The following is a 10,105-nucleotide window of genomic DNA, read 5'->3' on the forward strand; positions in this document are numbered from 1 at the left end:
CCGCTGAGCCCCTCAGAGCCACCCTGGCCGCTCTGCCACCCAGCAGGGTGGCAAACGGGACCCCAGCAAGACCGTGTGGTGGGTTGAAGCTCTGATTATAAAGGACATCAACTGTGGGGGCTTTTCTTGGTGCATCCTCTGGTTTGTTAGTGTTCTCAGGTTGGCCACCTGGGAGCTTCTCTTTGTCCCCAGGACCACTGAGCTGAAAGATGGCCTGTAGGCAAGTCCTGGGCTTGCAGAGGACTTAAGTCCTTCCTAATATTTAAGAAACATTAACCATAATATTTTCATGTGACAAATGGAGACTATTTTTGGAGCAAGTGAAATATCTCACAAAACCTTGTGTGTGCCCTTAGAATTTCCAAAAAACTAAAGGTTAGGTCACACGACCTCATTAGCCTCAGTTATTCTCACATAACCGGCCATTCTCTAGAAGTTTTTGCCAGGAATCCATGTGTTTTGCATGAACTTTTCCAGGTGATTTGCTGTGGACCTTGCTGCTGTGCCGGTGAGGTAGTGGTAACTGGTTATTTTCATCTGTGGCCAAGTTAAGCCCAGTTCTGTACAGCAAAGCAGGTGGAGATGAGAAACCCCCCGACTCCAAGGAACAGCAGCATGAGAAAGCAAAGCAATGTGCACGCCTGCATGATCTTTAAAAGGAAAAGTGATCAGAATGATAGAGATTTACAAGCTGTCAACATCTTAATTTACATAATAAATTCCACACCTTCTCTAAACATCTGTCTCCAGAGAGATACCGCTGAGGATCCCAGTGTTTGTTATCGTTCACAAATCATGTACTGCCAGCTCCCGGGTAGTTACACGGTGACTTTTGCAGCGTGAGGCCAAGGCAGGAGGGACATGAGCTGAGCAAATGAAGATGTAGCTGAAAAAAAATTGTGAGGAGACTATAAGATGCCCAAGGAATAAGAATGTTTTCCATTCACCTGAAGTACAGTCTTTTTCTTCAGGATTTCTTACGATGTTGCAGAAAAACACGATGCAAATTAAGAGATATTAATGGATATTAAACAGGATTTGCTGGTTGTCTATAGGTTGGAAAACAGCTACTGTTTTGCCCTCAGTTGCAATGGTTCTCAAAATATTTTACAAATACTAAGGACCTAAGCCACTGCATGAAGAGTCAAGGCTCTCTGCCCTGCTCTGTTAGCTTGCTGTGCCTCATTAATTCTGCAGCATTTTTCAGGGCACTGGGATCAGGCTGAGGATGACTTTCCTCCCTAGTGAAGTGCAAAGTAGCCCTGGCAAAGCTGGAAACCTTCTGCCTCTGGACGCTCACTGACTGCCCAGCCCTGCCGCCTCTGTAACCCCGAAGGACTCGCTCAAGGCAGGGGAGAGGCCGTTCCTCCCCACCCCAGCACCACGCTGGTGGAGGAAGGACCAGCATGGGCTGGGCTCCATTCGCCCCTCGCCCCTGTCCGAGCTGCTTGGTTATGGACATCCCAGCTCCCAGGGGAGCAGGGGAAGCAGGTTAACTAGTTTTATGGAGGCTGAATAATGAAGAGAGTGGCCAAGCAGCTCAGATGGTGCAAAAAAAGCACACAAGGAAGCAGGACGAGCAGTACTTGGGAATTTTGGCATTTTTTGTCATTGCTCATATTTGCAAAGAGCAGCAAATACAGCACTGGCTATAACCTAGTGCCAGCAGAAGCTAACAGGCCTTTTTCTTTTTTTGAGAGGAGTGCTACAGCTTAGCTAGCCTAGTCCCTGGCTAACAAAAATCACATATAGGAACTGCTTTGAAACACAGGCAGGCCATGATGTAATGTATGCAGCTGGCAGATAGCCCTCCTACTCCTGGATGAAGAGAGTGCGGCGGCGTGTGCAGCTGATGAGTTTTGGGCAGCCAAGCACCGCATGCACCGCCCTCCCGAGGCAGCACGGCTCCGCTCTCCCCTCTAGTGTGTCAAGATCACAGTTTGTCCCAAACATGTGAGAACAGCACATCTAATAGCTGACACCAACCGTATTTTGAGGTAGAATCAGCCCGTTGCGGAGATGTGGTTTTTGCATGGCTTGCCTCCACGTGCCTTTGCAGGCTTTCCTCTGGTTTGCACTCCTCCATTGCCAGCATTAATGAGGTAAATGCAGACGTAACACTTGCACAGCACAGGCGTGGATTTTAGCATGGACATACTTAAGAGGACAGATAAAACATTCAAGAAACATAATTGGCGTATCCCAGTACAGTCATCACTGATCATCGTTATCACCACAGGTCTCATCTGAAGAGACACCGAGCATCCTGAGCTCGCACTGGGGTGCGGGGCACTCTTCGGTTTGCTGCAGGAGGCAAAATAACAAGTGGTTGTGTATATTTCATTCCTTGTCCAAGGACCTGGCAGCCCATAATATTCTTTATTAATTGTCACACAATTGCACAGGAGAATAATCCTTCCAGAAGTGCCTTTCTGACAAAGTGGTTTGCGCTTGTATACGTTCAAGAGTTCACAGAAGGCAGAAGCTGTGCCAAGGCACTCTGATTACCCGCGCCAGCTAGGAGCCGGTCTGCGTGGTCAGTTGCTTCTGCACGTCCATCATTATTTCAGAGATAAAAGCTTCCTGAGGTACTCGTCGTAGCTCACCACAAACAGATGTGGAACAGGCAACAGCACATCTTACACGGCAGTCATGGTTTCCATGAAATGATAAATGAATATTTTACTCCTGGGAGCAAATCCAATTTGCTAATTCACCCACTGGAACAAAATAGTGCGAGAGCACTTTTATAGCTGAAAACAACAACATGATGCCCCTCTCCCTGTATTGCAAAGATATCACAGACACTTTCTACACGGACTGCAAATTCTGTGCAGAGGAAATCTCTTCTCATTTGTGGTGTGTTTTCAGGCAACAGACTTGTGATTTACTATCAGCTACTTCCAGTGCCAGCAAATGGGGATGCTGTGCCTGTTCTCTCAAGCCTGGTGAAGTTGCAGCGTATTTCAGGTTCTCATACGTCCATGTTCGAACACCATGAATATTTCTCCCAATAAAATCCTGATATAACATGTAACATAACAAAAGCCCTGTGTGTCTAAACTCAAAGGAATGATAAAACTAATTACATTAAGTTAATAGTATATTCTTGGCATTCACCTCAAATTATGGGGCTCTCCAAAGTGCCTTTCACTGTGATCAGAAAGGCAGCACTGAGCGCTAATTATGAACCTGAGCATCAGGTGCATAATTCTTTGACTGTTCCACCCAGGGTTTCTCAGGCCTCCAGACTTCGACTCTGCTTCCTGTTTCCACCCTCAGCTGTCTGCAGAAGCACCCTGGGAATCTTCACACTCATTAGTGCGGTAGTGCGGAGCACTCACAGCAGTGCAATTACTGATGCTGGGGCTTGCAGGATATTTCTGGCACCTGAGGAGCAGCAGTCTGTCGATGGCCATATCAGAAGCAACGAGCACAGAAAACCAGGATCAGATCATCGCTTTCTGTGTCTAGACATTTCCTGGAAATTCTCTGGAGGTTGCACAAGACAAGAGGAGAACCACTGGATTCACCCAGTGATACAATACAGCCTTCCAAATATATTTTGAAGCGGTACACAGTTTGTTTGGCATTTGTTTAAATTACAAATTACCTAAATTATGAAAGTTCTGCAATAACATGAAATGGTATATTGCTGTATCATCAGATGAAACATAAAAGTTCATAATGTTTGGATAATAAAAGAAAAAATACTCTGTTACTGCTACTAAGGACAAAAAACTTCAGATTTTTCCATGCCCATTCAGGAAAGTACTGACACCACAAAAGGTAATAGGGAGTATTTCATCAGTATTATATGGTGCCAAATCAGCGCTGACCACTAAGAGGTGTGTGTGTAGATATGTGGATATTCTGTTTCACCTGGTAACCTTCGGGTCCTGAGTCATCGCAGTGAGCTACATTTGTCATTGGGACACCTGCAAAAGGGTTCTCCTTCTCCATCGCTGCCAGAAGGAGATTTTCTAAATCACATTGCATTCCTTTTCTGAGCCAATGGGTAAGAAAAGGTGGGGGGGACACGAGAAATCTACTCTTCAGAACAGTGTCAAACAGAGGTAAAAAAGTAAGATTGGTGTAAAACCAGTGGGACCACACTGTAGGGTATGATAGTCTGGCATCAGCTATGCCAGCCACGTCAGGAGGATCCACACCACCCTGACTGGCCCTTTATCCGCTTGGCAGCTCCCCTGACCTTGCTGGGAGAGCTGTACTAATTGGTTTCTCTCCTCAGGGCGTTATGCAGGAGGAATAGTAAGTACTGCGTGCAGAGAGAAAAAAGCCTGTTTCTAGCCTTCCTGGCTGGCCGGGCGTGCTGTGGAGCGTTTGTGGAAGGTGCCTGCCATCAAATGCCACTACTCTGCCGCACTGAAATTAGAAATTTCCCAGCTCCCCAGTGGCAGGGAAGGCGGCTGTGCATGTGCTTTTCCACCCCAAAACATGGCTTTCCTTTGTATCCATAAAAAGCCAACTAATACACTCCTTCCAATTAAGCTGTGATATGAACTGCACTTTGAAAGTTCTTAATCCATTTTATGGTTCATTAACTCAGAAAATTTCATACCCATGGTTAGCTGTATCAAAGAGGATGGAATGCCTGGCACCAATTAGTTCTAATAATGAGCTAAATTGTGCACAGATTTCTGAGTCTGTCGGTAGTATGAGAAAATAGGACAGCTCCTCTCAAAATAGAATATCTTACTGGACGTTTCTTTAATTTGTCTTTGGCTAAAGACTACTCCCACTAGCTGATGCAGACAAAGAAACTAATTGATTTGATGAGTTACAGAAGCCTGCTGTGTGGCGCTTTCCCTGCTGCTGAGCAAGGAACCATGGCAAAATAATAGTGTCAGTCTTGCTCTGAGATTTTGCATTTCTGCTTGTTCACAATTCATACTTTAAGGAGGCAGATACACATGCCCTGTTTGTGCTGTCAGTTCACGTTGACACTGATTTTATTTCAAGAGGATTGAGCCAGCCGTTTGTAAAATGTCTTAGAAGCTTTGGGTGCCTTCCTGCTCAGGTGTCCCTCCTTGTCGAGGGAGGAAGACACTTGGTGAGCCGGGGAAGCTGAGGAGGGCTGTGCGTATGCACTGGCCCTGGCGCGGAGCCTTGCTCCGCAGCACCAGCAGGCAGGGACTGTTTCCAGCTCTGCATTTTCAAGTCCCACTTGAAATATTGTCAAAAGCAACAGAGGTGGACAATAGCATGTATGAGATATGTGTTGTCCTTATGATACAAATGCCTAAAGGAAAGCGTAAGATCAGCACTCACCTCTACAGAGATGGACATTAAAGTAAATGGTTCCTAAATCTAACACACAGCCTGTAACACCGTGTTTTCCTACAGCTTTACTCAGGGCTTGCTCTTTTGCAAGATTTTGGGGTACTACCACAGTATAAATACTCACTAAAGAACCTGAAGAGGCAAAGGAAGGATTTCACTGTGTCCTCCCCCCAGCTCTCCTGAAAAAGAAGCATGTCTATTGTGCTGCTGTTGCTTGAGCTAAACCAGAAATAATCCTTTGCCATTAAGAGGGAGATACACCTTGAAAACTAAAACATAACTCTTATTTTCTTAGAGATGCTTGCATGCCGCTAGCATGCCTTTCAGTCCTGACTCTTTTCTGCAGCCTGGGACGGCACAAAGTCTGGGGAAGAGAGAGACAGATGGGAGGGAGGTGCGAGAAAGGGAAGCGCAGCCCGACTTCCCCAGGGACGCCAGGGCTGCAGGCAGTGGCGTGACTCCTGCGTGAAACCTGACGTGAGCAGAAGTATCTAATTTCCCAGTGTCTTGCATGTTTGTCTGAGAGACAGGCTTGTATGTCAGAGAGGTGCATGCTTGGACCCTAGGCTTTCCAAATCTCTGAGAGGACTGCCTATAGGTGAGCCCAGGGGAAAATCCGCAGGCTGTCGTGCCACTGAGGTGACCCAGTGTCGGGTTTGCTGGGAGGCATTACCTTTCAAGCACCTCCTTTACCTTCTACTTGTCTAGCAGACTGGAAACGTGGCAGCTACGAGGCTGGCAAGCGGTAGGATTTTCCGTCACTGGCAGTGAAAATATAAATGATCCGACTCGGTTTAGCATTTTGATCTGGCAGATGCTGGCAAACACTTTGCAGCGTGAGCTGCTGCATGCAAGTGATGACCTTCAGGAATGCTGGCGTCTCCCCGTGGCGAAGCAGCAGGAGCATGAATCAGCAGAAGGGAGCGGGGAAAAAATGATGGTTAAAAAAGAGCCTGCTGTTAGCAGTAAGTTAAAAAAAAGTTTCCTCCTGGTCCTCCAGTTAGATTTATTAGCAGAGACCTTGGCACTTGCACAGACCCCTGCACAAAAGCCAGGCCCATGCTTGCAGATTTATTGCACAGTCAGGGCCTCTGCCAGCTCAGTCACCGCATTTCACCCTCTCTGTAATTTAGATTTTAAATACAAAAAGAAACAAAACCATTCTTCCAGTGTTAAGTCTAAGCACAAACACTCTCCAAGTGAGCCTCTGAAAGAAGAGCATAAAGCCCTGAGCCTCCAGCTCTGCGCAGACACATGTGCTACCAAATTTACAGGAAGCCAGCACCAAGGGGAAGCCCGTAGCAGCAACTTCTCAGAGGTCCTGGATTAGCCATGAGCTGCCCCCTCCCCCCCAGACACCGTGCATGCGGACCCACGGTGGCACTGTGCACATAGGGCCATGGTGGTGAGCCCCTGCTGCTGCCAGAGTCACCTGCCCTGCTTGGGGCTACCACAAACCCTGCGTTCCAGCCCACCTGGAAAAAACAAGGGAAAACGAGGTGAAACAAGCTCCAACAGCAATGCTTGGGGCTGGGGAGCTGCCTGCCCTCACAGCCTGGCGGGAGAGGGTGCCAGACCAAGGGGAGCTGACATGCTGCTCTGTGGCTGACAGCCACCAGCATCTGCCTTCCCCCCCATGGAGGACAAGAGGTGACCCACCAGGATGGCCCAGGGGAGTCATTTTCTCCAGCCTCCACTTTGAAGTTGGGCTCTGTACTAGCTGCTTGGCAAGAAACCAGCAACAACTCTGCAGGACCCTTCCTGACAAATTTGGGTGCCTATGGTTCAGATTTCCTTATGTATTTAAGTCCCACCAAGGCATTTTGCTGGTGCTGCCCACCAGCCATGGCCCCTCGGCACCACCCGGGCTACGAAGCAGCTTTGAATCCAGTATCAAAGCACTGACTTTGTCCATGCAATTCTGCTCAGCTATGGTCATGATTTTCTGCCTGCTGTCAGAGCCTGCCACGTAGTCAGGACCTGCCTGACCCATGGTGTCACCCAGCATGGTGTCCCAGACCCCTGAGCAGGTCAGTCCTACAGGGACACCCGGTACCCAGCTCCTCTCCAGCCATCTCCACTCTCACTGACCAGTGGCTGTGTGTGTTTGCCAGCAGCCAGCATCGCTGCCCCTGCCCCACTTGCCCATTCCCATGCTGGGGAGTGGGGCTATGCCTGGCACAAGCGAGACATGGTCCCCATTTCTGCAGAGAGCCTGATTGTCCCTGGTAAGAGCCCTCTCATCGTGGCCAGCAGCGGACAACCCCCCAGACACAGCTTAGGCTGGCTGCCCGCGATGTCTTCTCTCTGTTCTCCTGCGGATCCCGGGCCTCACTTGCTTTCCTTGAACATTTATTTCCTCTTTTTCTCACCCCAGTTTTCTCCCTGGCCGGCGGGTGCTCTTCTGCCTTTGCTTGGGTTTTCCAGCAGAGGGGGATGCAACCTCACCAAAACTGGCCTCCTCGCCCAAAGCCTTCACACGTGCCCTCCGCTTCATCCTTCCCCTCACCTGCATCTTCACCTTCATCCTCACCCTCGTCAGGACTGGGCTCCCCACGCAGTACAGCCCCCCTGGCCTGGCAGTGCTGGCACCCATGCCCCAGCACTGCTGGGCACATGGGCATCGTGGTGTCCAGCAAATCTTCCTTTTAATTGTGTGTCAGAGATCCAAAGCAAGGGATTTGATCAGCAGTAAGCTGTTAACATTACATGAATGAAAACAAACAGCGACGTGATGGCCAAATGTCTGCCCCAGCCCCCACAGCGTGAACATCTTTGGTTTTCCCCAGTGTTGTGACGGACAAGGGGGGAGGGAATCCTGGGAACTGGGTATCACTTTGACATGAGGCAAACAGAGGGATGTTTATTCCCAGACACAGTGGACATATAATGTACATCAAGCCAGAAGGACAAGACGGTCTCATTTGATGCTTTTTAATCAGGGAAATTCAAAGTGCTACATGAAGCATCGCACAGTTGGGGAAGCTGAGGCAGAGACGGGAGAAGCGGCGTGCCCAAAAGCAGCAGGCAGCTGGCGTCAGGCACAGATCCCTGGTGGTGGGAGCTGCAGTTTCACTTGCAGGCTGCAGACCAGATATTATGAAGCGATGCGCAAGGAGGCATGGGTTTTATTCAGGTTTGACTCTCTGCTGCAGTCCTGCAGCATGGAGAAGCTGCCCGCACTCTTGCCTTGCAGTGAGGGAGTGTGCAATTTGCTCCGGGGGCGAGGGGCAAGTCCTGGACAATGTCTTTGCCTTGGTTGGGGAAGAAGCAACACACCTACAGGTTCAAACATCCTCTCATGGACCAAGTCACTTGAGCTGCACTGATTCACACCAGCCAAACACTCAACTCATTGCCTCAGCAACCTGGTAGGAGTCCTACACTGCACAGGAGGAACTTTACGCATGTCGATGCTGAAACCATTTCTTGACCAGGAGCAGAGGAGCAGAAGGGAGCACCCAGCCCACTCTGCAGTCTCTCTTGCATTGGATTCCATGTGCTCTGGTTGTCTTTTTTGTCTTTTATTATCTTCTCTGGAAGTAACATTCCCCGTTGGGATTTTGTGGAGCACGGTCATCTCAGGAAGCTGCATACCTCACACGCTGTCATGTCAGAGTGCTGCGCTCCAAGGTTATTTCCTATCAACTGCTCCTTCTCCCAGCCATCCAGTTATTTTCTCCTTGGCTAAATCAAAATAGAAATAGTCTGCAGCCATCCTGGTTCTTCCTGCTTTATATGCATGAGCAGGAAAGGGAATTTAGAATTTTACTGTAATGCCTTACACAAAAGCCTGCTGGAGAGCATCACTTTGATTAGCTCTTATTCTACAACCAAGAAAACAAAAAAGAATAAAAATAAGGGAGAGCCCAGCATGTGGCTTCTGTGCCTTGCTGCTTCAAGGCTCCTCAGAAAATCTCCCCGGTTGCTCAGGGCCCCCATCAATGACAAATATATGTCATATTTGTGCATATCCCAATAATTGGTTGGGTTCTATCCTCTTTTAATAATGAGGAAAAGAAGGGCAGGAGCAATGTAATGATTTGCTTGTTGGCACATCAGAAAACTTTAATAAATCACCCCAGTGTCTGACCTTGAGGCCCCCCCTTCACTCAGCTGTCGCTATTGCAGGCAGGTGAACACCTCCGACATCGCAAGCAGCAATACGGGGCACAACAAAGCCCCAACAGCTTCATAACTGCAAACAAGGCACCCCAGCTTGTGGAAGTCTGAGACGGAAAAACTTGATTTAGATCTGGGAATTAAATTAGCAAAAGGGATGAAAAAGAAGAAAAATACCTCACATCCAAGCACGCATCTTTGGCAGAATTCATCACTGGAAAAAAATGTTAGGATGTGACTTTTGCAGATAGCTCTGATGCATGACAGACTGGACCGAACTCCTTGTACTAAACTCCCTGAACTTTGAGGATTTGATGCAGATCCAGATTTGAAATTTCCGTTGGGGCTTTTCTCATTAAAACCAGAAGGATCACTTTTCCCTTCAGAGGCTGTACCAGATATTAATTTGCCCCTTCTCCCTCTGTGTATACTGTCCATCCCCCTCTTTATCCTTTTTCAGTTTATGTGAGTCTTGGCATAAGGCACTTAAAAACCAAGAGGTCTTGGTTCTCCCTAGACATAGGGCACTCTGGATTCTGAAAAAATGGGCTACATAATTTAGTGCAAGTATCTGCATATGGATTTTTTTAATAAACTTAATCCCAAATAAAGCTCATCTGAAGCCGTGGGCACTCAGAAATCATGTTTAAAACCACAGGAGTGTAGAAGAGACAGAATG

The sequence above is a fragment of the Chroicocephalus ridibundus genome, chromosome 10, assembly GCF_963924245.1.
Source record: "Chroicocephalus ridibundus chromosome 10, bChrRid1.1, whole genome shotgun sequence".
NCBI lineage: Eukaryota > Metazoa > Chordata > Aves > Charadriiformes > Laridae > Chroicocephalus > Chroicocephalus ridibundus.